This window comes from Andrographis paniculata, unplaced genomic scaffold, assembly GCF_009805555.1.
Source record: "Andrographis paniculata isolate CXL003 unplaced genomic scaffold, ASM980555v1 Contig38END, whole genome shotgun sequence".
NCBI lineage: Eukaryota > Viridiplantae > Streptophyta > Magnoliopsida > Lamiales > Acanthaceae > Andrographis > Andrographis paniculata.
Genome location: NW_026137571.1, coordinates 3895804 through 3906435, shown reverse-complemented (window position 1 = coordinate 3906435; position 10632 = coordinate 3895804). Strand labels below are relative to the sequence as shown.

At 34.3% G+C, this 10632-nt stretch overlaps 1 long non-coding RNA gene and 1 other non-coding gene across 2 annotated transcripts; one reads left to right on the top strand and one right to left on the bottom strand.

Moving 5' to 3' along the window:
• Positions 1-541: 541 nt before the first annotated feature.
• Positions 542-648, bottom strand: LOC127251173 (small nucleolar RNA R71). Its single transcript, XR_007838846.1, has one exon. It is a non-coding gene; the product is annotated as a small nucleolar RNA R71 (small nucleolar RNA).
• Positions 649-7818: 7170 nt separating this feature from the next.
• Positions 7819-8563, top strand: LOC127251045 (uncharacterized). The gene is made up of 3 exons (XR_007838829.1): positions 7819-7951; positions 8116-8166; positions 8383-8563. It is a non-coding gene; the product is annotated as an uncharacterized LOC127251045 (long non-coding RNA).
• Positions 8564-10632: the final 2069 nt, after the last annotated feature.

The following is a 10632-nucleotide window of genomic DNA, read 5'->3' as shown; positions in this document are numbered from 1 at the left end:
TCATATAGTTGAACTGATATTTAATCTTGAGATCGAGAAGGTTGAGCGAAAGCTGCAAAAGGAAGGCAAACAACGAAAAGCTACTAAAGTTGCAGAGCTGGACAATTCTTTAAACTACCTTAGAATCTCTAACTCTGGCGACTCTGAAAGTGACCAAGAACTTGTCATGGCTAAGGATACCCACACTCTAAGGGAGTTGGCTGCTCCCAACTTGATGCAGCAGCTCTTATGCATTAACTTTCCAACTTTTAATAACACTATTGTTTTTTAAATCAAATCTAACTCAATTCATTTACTCCCTTCTTTTTATGGACTTGCAAGCGAAGAACCTCACAAACACTTGGAATAGTTCAACGTAGTGTGCTCGAGCATGAAACCACCAAGTGTTACTGATGAACAGATCAAACTTAGAGCCTTCCCATTCTCACTCAAAGATGCTGCAAAGGATTGGCTTTACTATCTTCAACCTGGAAGCATCGACACATGGAATGACATAAAGAAGAAATTTTTGAAAACGTACTTTCTGGCTTCCAAAGCTGCTATTCTGAGGAATGACATATGTGGCATCAAGCAACAATCAGGTAAAACGCTCTATGAATATTGGGAGAGATTTAATAAGCTTATCATTAAATGTCCACAATATCAAATTCCTCAACAATTTATAATTTAATATTTCTATGATGGTTTGTGACTGATGGACAGGAACATCATCGACACTGTTAGTGGTGGAGCTCTAGTGAATAAGACACAAGCACAAGCCTAGGATCCTATTGCTTGGATGGCTGAGAACACGCAGCAATTTAGCTCGAGGGATGTTGGACAGACGAGCAGAAACAATAACGACCATTCTATCCAATTGATGCAGCAACAACTTTCTGAGTTGACTAGCTTTGTTCACAAGATGGTCGTGGAAAAATCTAACTCGAGTGTCCAGGTCAAGGTGTGTGGAATATGCACACATGCAGTCCATTCTATGGATGCATGCCCGACCCTCCAAGAAAGTTATGCAATGGATGTAAATGCTGTAAACTATGGTGTGAATGGACCTCCAGTGTACAACCCATATTCCAAAACCTACAATCCAGGCTGGTGAGATCATCCGAACCTACGGTATAGAAACGCACAGCAGAGTAATGCTCCTCAACCATTTGGAGCTATGCAGAAGATGCAACAACTTTGTTTCTATGAGAAACAACCGCTCCAAGCACCCACAAGAAACTCCAGTCCGTCTTTGGAAGACTTGGTGAAGTCTATGGCTACCACTAACTTGCAGCTTCAACTAGAGAAAAAAAAATCCAACAAGAGATGAGATCGACCATTGACAAATTACAAGGTCAAGTCAATCAAGTGTCAAAGGAGATAAGACAGCTACGTGAAAGAGGAAAGTGGCCCGCTCAACCTGAGCCAAATCTAGTAAATGTTAGTTTCATCACTATTCTCAGTGACACGATGATTGAATTTTCTTCCCGACTTAATCCAAAGAATACGAATGCTATAACACTCCGTAGTGGGAAGCAAGTGAATGGTCCAACTCCTATCTCAAAGGAGCACAGCGAATGGAAAATTGAAAATGAGATTGGAAAGGAAGTTGAGATCCACAAAAAGGTACATCCTAATTTGCTTTCTTCCTACTTAAAATAAATCGGCTCATTTCCCTGACAGGTTGAAAAAACCACAAAAAGCAAATAAACGAAAAGAGATGATGAAGATATTCAAGAAGGTGGAATTTAATATCCCACTCCTGGACGCTATCAACCAAATCCCCAAGTATGCAAAATTTTTGAAAGAACTGTGCACCAACAAGAGAAAATTACAAGGGGATGAGTACATTATAGAGGGTGAGAACGTTTCTGCTGTTTTCAAAAGAAATGTACCACCTAAAACAGGTGATTCAGGTATATTTTATATCCCTTGTAAGATTGAAAAAACTGAGATAACTAAGGCTATGCTAGATCTAGGAGCTGCTATTAATGTCATGCCCCGATGAATTTACGACTCTTTAAATCTAGGGCCTCTAAAAGAAACAGGAATTATTATTCAAATTGCTGATCGAACCAATGCTTATCCTGATGGTATGATAGAAGATGTACTAGTTCAAGTGAATGACTTAATATTTCCTATTGATTTTTATATTCTGGATATGCATGATGCACACTGCTTTAATCCACCGCCTCTTTTGTTAGCAGGACCTTTTTATGTGCACTGAAGGAGCAAGGATAGATGTTAAAAAAGGCACACTCAACTTGGAGTTTAATGAAGAAGAATATCATTTCAATATTTTTAATCCCATCAAATGTCCTGTTGAATCTGAATCGCTATATGTAATTAATGTTATTAATTATGTGGTGCAGGAAAGATATGAATTTGGTTATGATAATAAATGAAAAGTTGTGTTGACAAAGAAGTTAGAGAGAAGACCAACTGAAGAGATGACAATGAGTAAGAGAAAAAAAAATTCAAAAATTGGAGATGGATTCCCAATGGATCACCATTGCTGTCTACACAAAAGTGTCATAAGGAGAATCAAAATTTTAAGGCGAAGAGAAAGTATGTGGCCAATGGACATCGCTTCAAATTATACCGCGAGGGACCATCACTTGATCCTAGAAAGTCGGCACCTTTGGCCGATTTTTATGTTCAAAATAAAGTCGGCACCTTTGGCCGAAGTCTAGCTCAAAGAATATAAAGAAAAGCGTTTTCTGGGAGATAACCCAAACAATTTAATTACTTTATTTAATTTTAAACGTTTGTTTTTTTTTATTTTATTGTTTTAATGTTAATAATACTTTTGATGGTTTTGTTTGGTTTGGTGCAGGTCTTTTGGAAAATAATTACTGACTCTTGGCAAAGGCGCAATCGATTTTCTTAACCCAAAAAAAAAAAATATATCAGGCCAATAGGTGGCTTTTAGTCATGGTCATGACTAATTAGCACATCTCATTCTGTTTTTATTTTACCCAACCTTCACATTGCCTGCCTCCCCCCTTCCCCTATCTAATTTTAACCCTAAATCCCAAAAATAAATTTAAAACCTTATCTCTCTCCCTCTCTCTTTCTCTTTTCTTCTCCTCCCCGTCGCGACGTTCCTCCCCCCTTCTTCTTCTTTCCCAACTCATCGATTCTTCCTCCTTCTCCTTCCTTTCCCTCTTCTCCTTCCTTTCCCTCTTCTTCCTCTTCCATTCTTCCTCTGCCCAGACGAACCAGACCGCCTCTCCTCCTTCTCTTTTCGGCCCTGTGCCCAGCCGCAACAGACGCCAACCAGCACATCCTCTCTTACTCCTTCTTCTTCTTCTCCTCCGTGCAACCGTCCACCCACGCTGCTGCTCCGCCAAGTCCAACTCCAGACGAGCCGCCGCCAGGCCGAATCCGTTCTCCGATCTGCCTCAGCCTGCCATCTCTCGACCGCGCCGCTGCACAGCAGCCAAGAGATAATTGCAAAAAATATCCCACCCTTATACCCTACTATCACTTTTGTCCTGTATTTATCTCGCTGGCAAAATATATCGTACATGTTTACAAAAGTCGCTACTTATGTCCTTTGCCCGAGTGTGCGCGCCCTTACGTGTAATCACGCGTGGCGACGCACGGCCAAAGGATAGAAATAGCGACTTTTGCAAGGATTTTTTAAATAAATGTCCTAAGTCAAGACTTTTTTTAAAGAAGTAGCCTTAAAGTAGTTCTGAAAACTACTTAATTTTGACAAATTGAAGAGTTCCCAGAACTTCTTGATTGTAGATCTAAGGAGTTCTATCTAAGGAGTTCTGAGAACTCCTTTTTGTAGTACATTATTTAATATTTTCTAACAATATTTTAAGGAGTTCTCAGAACTCTTTAAATCTACAACGAAGGAGTTTTGAGAATTTTTTTTTAACTACGGGTGTGTTCGTTTGAGATTTTGAATTCTGAGTTGAGATTTGAATAGTAAAAAATTTGAATTGGAATAATTGTATGATGTGATATAAATATATATTGATATGATATCTTAAATGTAAATTTAATTTGTAGTATAATATAAAAAAATGTGTTTATTTGCTAGTTTTAGAGAAAAAAAATTGAATAAATAGTAGATTTGGAGTGTAATCTCATAACTGAACACACCATATACATATTAATTTATTTATTTTTTCGTACTTTTTAATAAAAATTTTCTTTTGTTCCCCATCTTTTTACCGGTGTAATTTAAGATAATTTTTTTTTTCTTTTTTTCTTAATCTAAAATATAATTATATTTGTTGCATATTTTATTGTTAGTTTTATAAAATATTGAAAAAATGTAATTATTTGGTTTATATATATAGTTTTTATTTTTAATACTATTTTCATCCACTTAATAAGTTGACATTTTTTTTTTGTATGTTTATATTTATATATTAATTATTATATTCAAAAGTAGTACAAATCAAGATAAAAAATAAAATAAAATATTTATTTTATAAAACAAATATAAATTTGTATAATACATTATACAAATATAAAAATATTTTCAATATTACGCACAATGACATAAAAAATAAATATAAATTTATTAAAGAGACGAATGGAGTAATTTTTATTTAAGTCATAATAAAAATTATTAGTAAAATTTTTATCTTACATTATTTCTACTTTCTAGTAATAGAAAAAATATGAAAGAGCTATAATTATATCTACACATATCATATTAGTATATATATGTAAAAGATATATGATCTGCAATATTATTACTATTATATTTTTATTTTATGTTCTTAAACTTTTGAATTTTTTCTAATTAGTTTAAAATTCTTTATATGTATGATATATTTATATTTATATTTTTTATGGTTAAAAATAATATGAGATAAAATATAATTTTGTAAAATTTTTTATTATAATTTACTTTTATAAAACTTATTAAAAAAGAGAAATAAAAATCAAATAATTATTAATATTATATTCATTAAAGAACACACAAAAAAATTTAAAACCAAAAAATTTATAAAATCTACATTAAAACTATCAATATTATCCAAAAATTTTTTAAAAAATCAAAATTGTTATAAATGTGTATGAAATATTTTTAATATTTTATAAATCTATCAATAAAATATCAACAAATATAAAATTATGTTTTAGATTAAAAAATAAAAATAAGAAAAGAAAAGAAATGTATCTTATATTACATTAGGAAGAAGATAATGCACAAAAGAAAAATTATACTAATTTCATCATGCTCTAAGGGTCCTATTTACTTTTTCGTGTATATTTGAATATTAATTATTATATCAAAACGTAGTACAAATTAAGAAAAAATTGTAAAAATACTTTAATTAATGTCTTCTAATACTAATAAAAAGACAATTGTACAGAAAAATTATACAAATATAAGGATATTTTTAATGTTAACTACAATAACGCAAAAAGTAAATATGACCTTAGAGGCAGACGAAGGAATTATTAAAAAATAAGAAAAAAAAATTAATATATATATATATAGAAGAAGTTCTCAGAACTCTTTCGTTGTAAATTTAAGGAGTTCTCAAAACTCCTTAGAATGTTTATATAAATTATTAAATGATTTGTTACAAAAAATGAGTTCTCATAACTCCTTAAATCTACAACCAAAGAGTTCTGAAAGCTCCTCAATTTGTCAAAATTAAGTAGTTTTGAGAACTACTTTAAGGTCTACTTTTTGAAAAAAACTCTTGACTTAGGACATTTATTTAAAAAACCCTTTTTGCAAGCATGTGGGATATATTTTGCCAGCGAGATAAATACATGACAAAAGTGATAATTGGGTATACATGTGGGATATTTTTTGCAATTTTCTCCAGCAGCCAGCCAGTCCGACGCCCAGCTCCCCCCTGCGACTCCAGGCCGCCGCAGATTCCACCTGACTGCCGCCGTGCGCGCTCGAGTCCAGCCAACGTCTCCCTCTTTCCCGATCGACCTGACCACCGTGAACCACCGCCCACTGCGCGACCAGCCCAGAGGCGAACTGGACCACCAGCCGCTTCCCAAGTGCCACTCCTCGACGCCAATTGCAGCCACAACAGCTTGAGATCGCCGCTGCGTAGTATCGCTAGTATCTCTTTGTCCCACTCTTTCTAACACTTTCTATTTTCAATTTTTGGGATAATATGTTGTGATGTGGGATCGCTTTTTTGGAATTGCCAATTTGTGAACTCTATGAACTTGCCTTGAATTTGATGTCGAGTTTTCTTTGCAGTGATAGTGACAATGGCATGTTAGTTCTGATTTGTTCGACAGTAGTTCAATTTTGGGATATGTTGCACTGGATTTGGGGTATTGACATTTTGGAATAGTAATTTAATATCAGTTATAAGTGCATTTTGTGAGAGGTGATTCAATGGTTTGCTAGTTGTTTGATTTGTTCCATTTTGGAATACTCTGCATTGGCTTAGTAGATGGGAATAAAATTGAACCAACTTTGTTGAGACCTAAGAATGAATCTCAATGACTTTGTGCCACACAAATTGCTTACTTGCTGATTATTTGTTTTATCGTAGTTTAATTGGAATCCAAGAAGGCTCCTTGATACTCACTGGTTGTGGATATAGGAAGTTGATTTGATTTGTTTTGTCAAGGTTAGGTAGGAATCCAAGCACTTCCTTTTTTTGGAGAATTTCTTTTTTTGGTTTGGTAGGATTGGCATGGTAGAATTACAAACTTGACATTCTTTGCTCCTTTTTGGGATACTTCATTGTGTTTGGTGAGTTTGTTTTTGCAGGATTCGTGAGAATTTCCAAGCCCTCTAAAGGTGATTAATGCACCACCAACTCACAAGGCATTGGCAAGGCAAGCAAAGAACACATGTTTGCAATCCCCTATGGACTTCAGGGAAGTTCATCTCTTATCTTACTTCACTTTATATTGAGGACAATACATACTTTAGGTGTGGGGAGAGTTATGCAAATTTTTGGGCAAAATTCTCATTTCGTGCTACTTTTTATGCCTAATTTGCTGCACTTTTGCATGTTTTTGCAATTAGTCTAAAGTGAATCAAATGTGATTTGTGTGATAGGTTTGTCTAGCATGACTAGTGACATTTTATTGGTGATATGTTGAGTCAAGTCGACATTTGAACCATGTGAGATTTGAGCCTATGTTCTAAAAGTTACATTAGAAAATAACTTGCATATATTCAAGCTTTTGAAAATTGTTTGTTGTGTGATTTGTAGTGCTCAATTAGATGACCTAGAACTTGAGTGATTATGCATATTGAACTTGCAATTATCGAGTCTTACGTTTTGAAAATGATAAGGGCGCTAGGTAATCTCATCAAGCCTTTCTTTATCACCCAACACAATGTATTCTCACTACAAAAATAAAGTAATTTAGCTACGGATATTAGCATGGGATCTCACATCCCTTGCCAATAGTGACGGTTTGCAATGAATTGTTGCGAGGGAATAATCTCTGGCAAACTTTCATCATGTTAGATATTGAAATGAAGTTGGTTAGCTAATTAGCACCTTAAAATCCTTTACTAATTTAATGATGATTATTGTAAAATATATATATATATTAGTAGGGAATTAAATCCCTAGCCAACTATTATTTTAAAAAAATAATAATAAATTTATTTAACTTAATAATTTTATTATTTAAACATATAAAAAAATTAATTTATAAAATATAATGCATAGTGTTATTTTTCTATATATATCAATTTTTATTTTTATTCATATTAATATTATATTTTTTTCATAAAATTATAATAATATAATATTGTCAATTAAAATTAATTTATTAGAAATAGTAATTTTCTTTTACCCTACCCAGCGCGGCCTCCATTTCTTCCTCTTTTCGTCCTCCGATCCTTCCCCGCTTCCAATTTTTCCTCTTCTCCTCCTCCTTCACTAGCGCCAACACAAGTTTTGCTTACCGACGTGTTTGTTGTGGCGAAATTATTCCAGCAGAGGAGATGTGCAGAAAGTGTTTCACATTTCTACCCATTGGAGTTTGCTTGGTAAGTTTTTCATCGCTCAAAATACTATTCACTGGACGTGGTCTTCTTCATCCTTTCTTCTCCTTGTCAATTGGCCTCTCTGCTACTTTTTCTCTTTAATAATGGATTGTATGATGTGGTTCTAATGGATTGTATGATGTGGTTCTGATGGTTGATGCTGTTAGGTGGTAGAGCTGACCTACCAAACGGCACAAATTGGTAGCTCTCTTTGTTAGGTATTGTACAATTTACTTTTCACTTAAGATTAATGTTCAATGGGTGTTTTGTGTGTAGACCTCCATCTTTCAATGCTTTCATTATAATATTGAGTGTTTGTGGGGAAGCTCACAAAAAATCCCATCTAAAAAACTACTTGCATTAGTTTAATGGATAGTGGAAGGTTGAGAAATGATTGAGGAGTCAAGGGGATAATACATATACCTTTGCTGCAGGTGTAGAAATTGAAGCGCTGGTGTGCTGCTGAATGCTAGTCTGATGCTCTTTTAGGGTTTGATCTATTGATTTTTGTGAAATTCAAAATTAATCTATGTAATTGATATTGCTGAATTTGGTGTTTCTCTGTACTCTCGGTTGGGAGTTGTACAATAAAAAGACAGACAGTTTCTAACATATTCTTGCTGCTTGGAAACTATGTAGTTGAATTTTAAATTTTCATTCTATTGACTTTGGTTTGTTAAACTAAGCTAACAAAATTTCTACTCATAATGGGCAATCATTGTGTGCATCATCATCAATCATTTTTATGCATTTTCATTCATTCATTCATTCATTCCCTTTCGCACTTGATTCCGTCTCGTTTTTCTATAGGATAATTTTTACGTTTCAATTCTTCTTACAGAGTAATAATTGGATGGTGATCTATACTTGAGTGTTTGCTGTAGGTTATAAAGGATGGAGAATATAGAAAGGGTATAGATAGAATTGCTGATCGGACTGCTGCATTGCCATTAGAGGTTGAGGCAGCTAAAGAAAGAGAAGATAAAGTTGTCATAAAGGAGATAATAAACAATCCAAAAGAGGAGCAAACTGTTACAAAGAGGACCGCCTTGAGAATAGGATCGGAAGGAAGCGAAGTAAATGCAATGCAGGTAGCCCTGTTTCCAATCAACAATTTTCGTTTAAGAACACATACTAGTTTTCTATTTATCATATCAATGTTCTCATTATTGTATCAATGAATTGGTCTAGGAAAGAATATGTCAATTAGTATAACATTTGCTCATTATTACTAGTCTTACATGTGTCTCTTTTCACGTGTTCTTTTTCTTTCTTGGCAACTCAATGTTCATTTGCTTGTTTTCATATAATTTGAACTTTGTATGTGTTGGGTTGTGAGTGCCTCCTTTATGAATGCAAGGAGACTTTTACCAAATTTTTATGATTTCCATTTTTTATGTATTTAATATTTTCCGGTATCCAATGTAATGGCAGATCTATTATATATTGGATTAACTTGTGATTTCCGATGAACTTCAAGAATCCAGAAAGGAAACTGTTGGACGCCTAATAGTTGCACAGGTATGATTTGCTCTAATAAAATCCATCTTGTGATTGATTAATAACCATTAAGAACAGAGAGTATGCTATCATTACTTTTTGGAAAATTTCATAGATATATGAAAGAAAGTATATACAAGAAATTATTGTTTTGAAAAAAAGCTTTATGTATTGTTTCTCAATGAAGTGATATGTAACTCAGAAGATAAAAAACATGTAAAATAAAGCAATTAATTTTTTGATATATATAATTAATTTATGCAGGTCTTATGTTAGAATATTGTTACCTTGAGTAGTACCGGAAGATCTTGGATGTACAACAGAATGCGTAATGGCATTCTGAATAGGGATTTTATGGCCGGGGTAAATGATTTTCTCAATTGCTGTGTTACTAGCCCAAAGGTATATAAGATTAACGGGAAGATAAAGTGTCCATGTAAGTGTTGTGCCAATGCCCCATTTCTTTCGGTGGAGGAGATTAAGCATCACCTATACACTAAGGGTTTCGTAAGATTGTACGAGCGATGGACATGTCATGGTGAAACACATGATGGGAGTGGTACCTCCCATGCATCGGAGGTCCGAGAAATTGAAGCACATATTGATCCTAGAATAGGTGATTACACACGAATGGTGATGGATGCTATAGGACCAGAGTTTGAGGTGCGTAGGGAGGAGGAGGTTCCTAACCCTGAAGATAAGAAACTATATGATCTCTTGAGCACAGCAGATAAGCAATTGTGGGAAGGTTGTACCAAAGCAACTTTACTATCAACAGTGGCTAGAATGCTTACTATTAAGGCGGATTTTAATCTACCTGAGAAATGGTTTGATGTGCAGTGTCAGTTGATGCATGACATCATGCCAAAGGATAATTGTTTCGTCAAGAACTTTTATGAAACCAAGAAATTGATTGAGGGTTTGGGTCTTCCAGTAGAAAAGATAGACTGTTGTCAGTTGGGCTGTATGTTGTATTGGAGAGAAGACGCCGAACTAAACAGTTGCAGGTTTTGCAATAAAGCTCGATACAAGGAAAAATATGGAAAAAGGTACCTGTTCGATATATGCTCTACTTTCCGCTCACACCAAGGTTAAAACACTTATATGTGTCCTCTCAGACAGCTTCATTCATGCGATGGCATGCGGACCATCGACATACCAATGAGGGTGATATGTGTCATCTG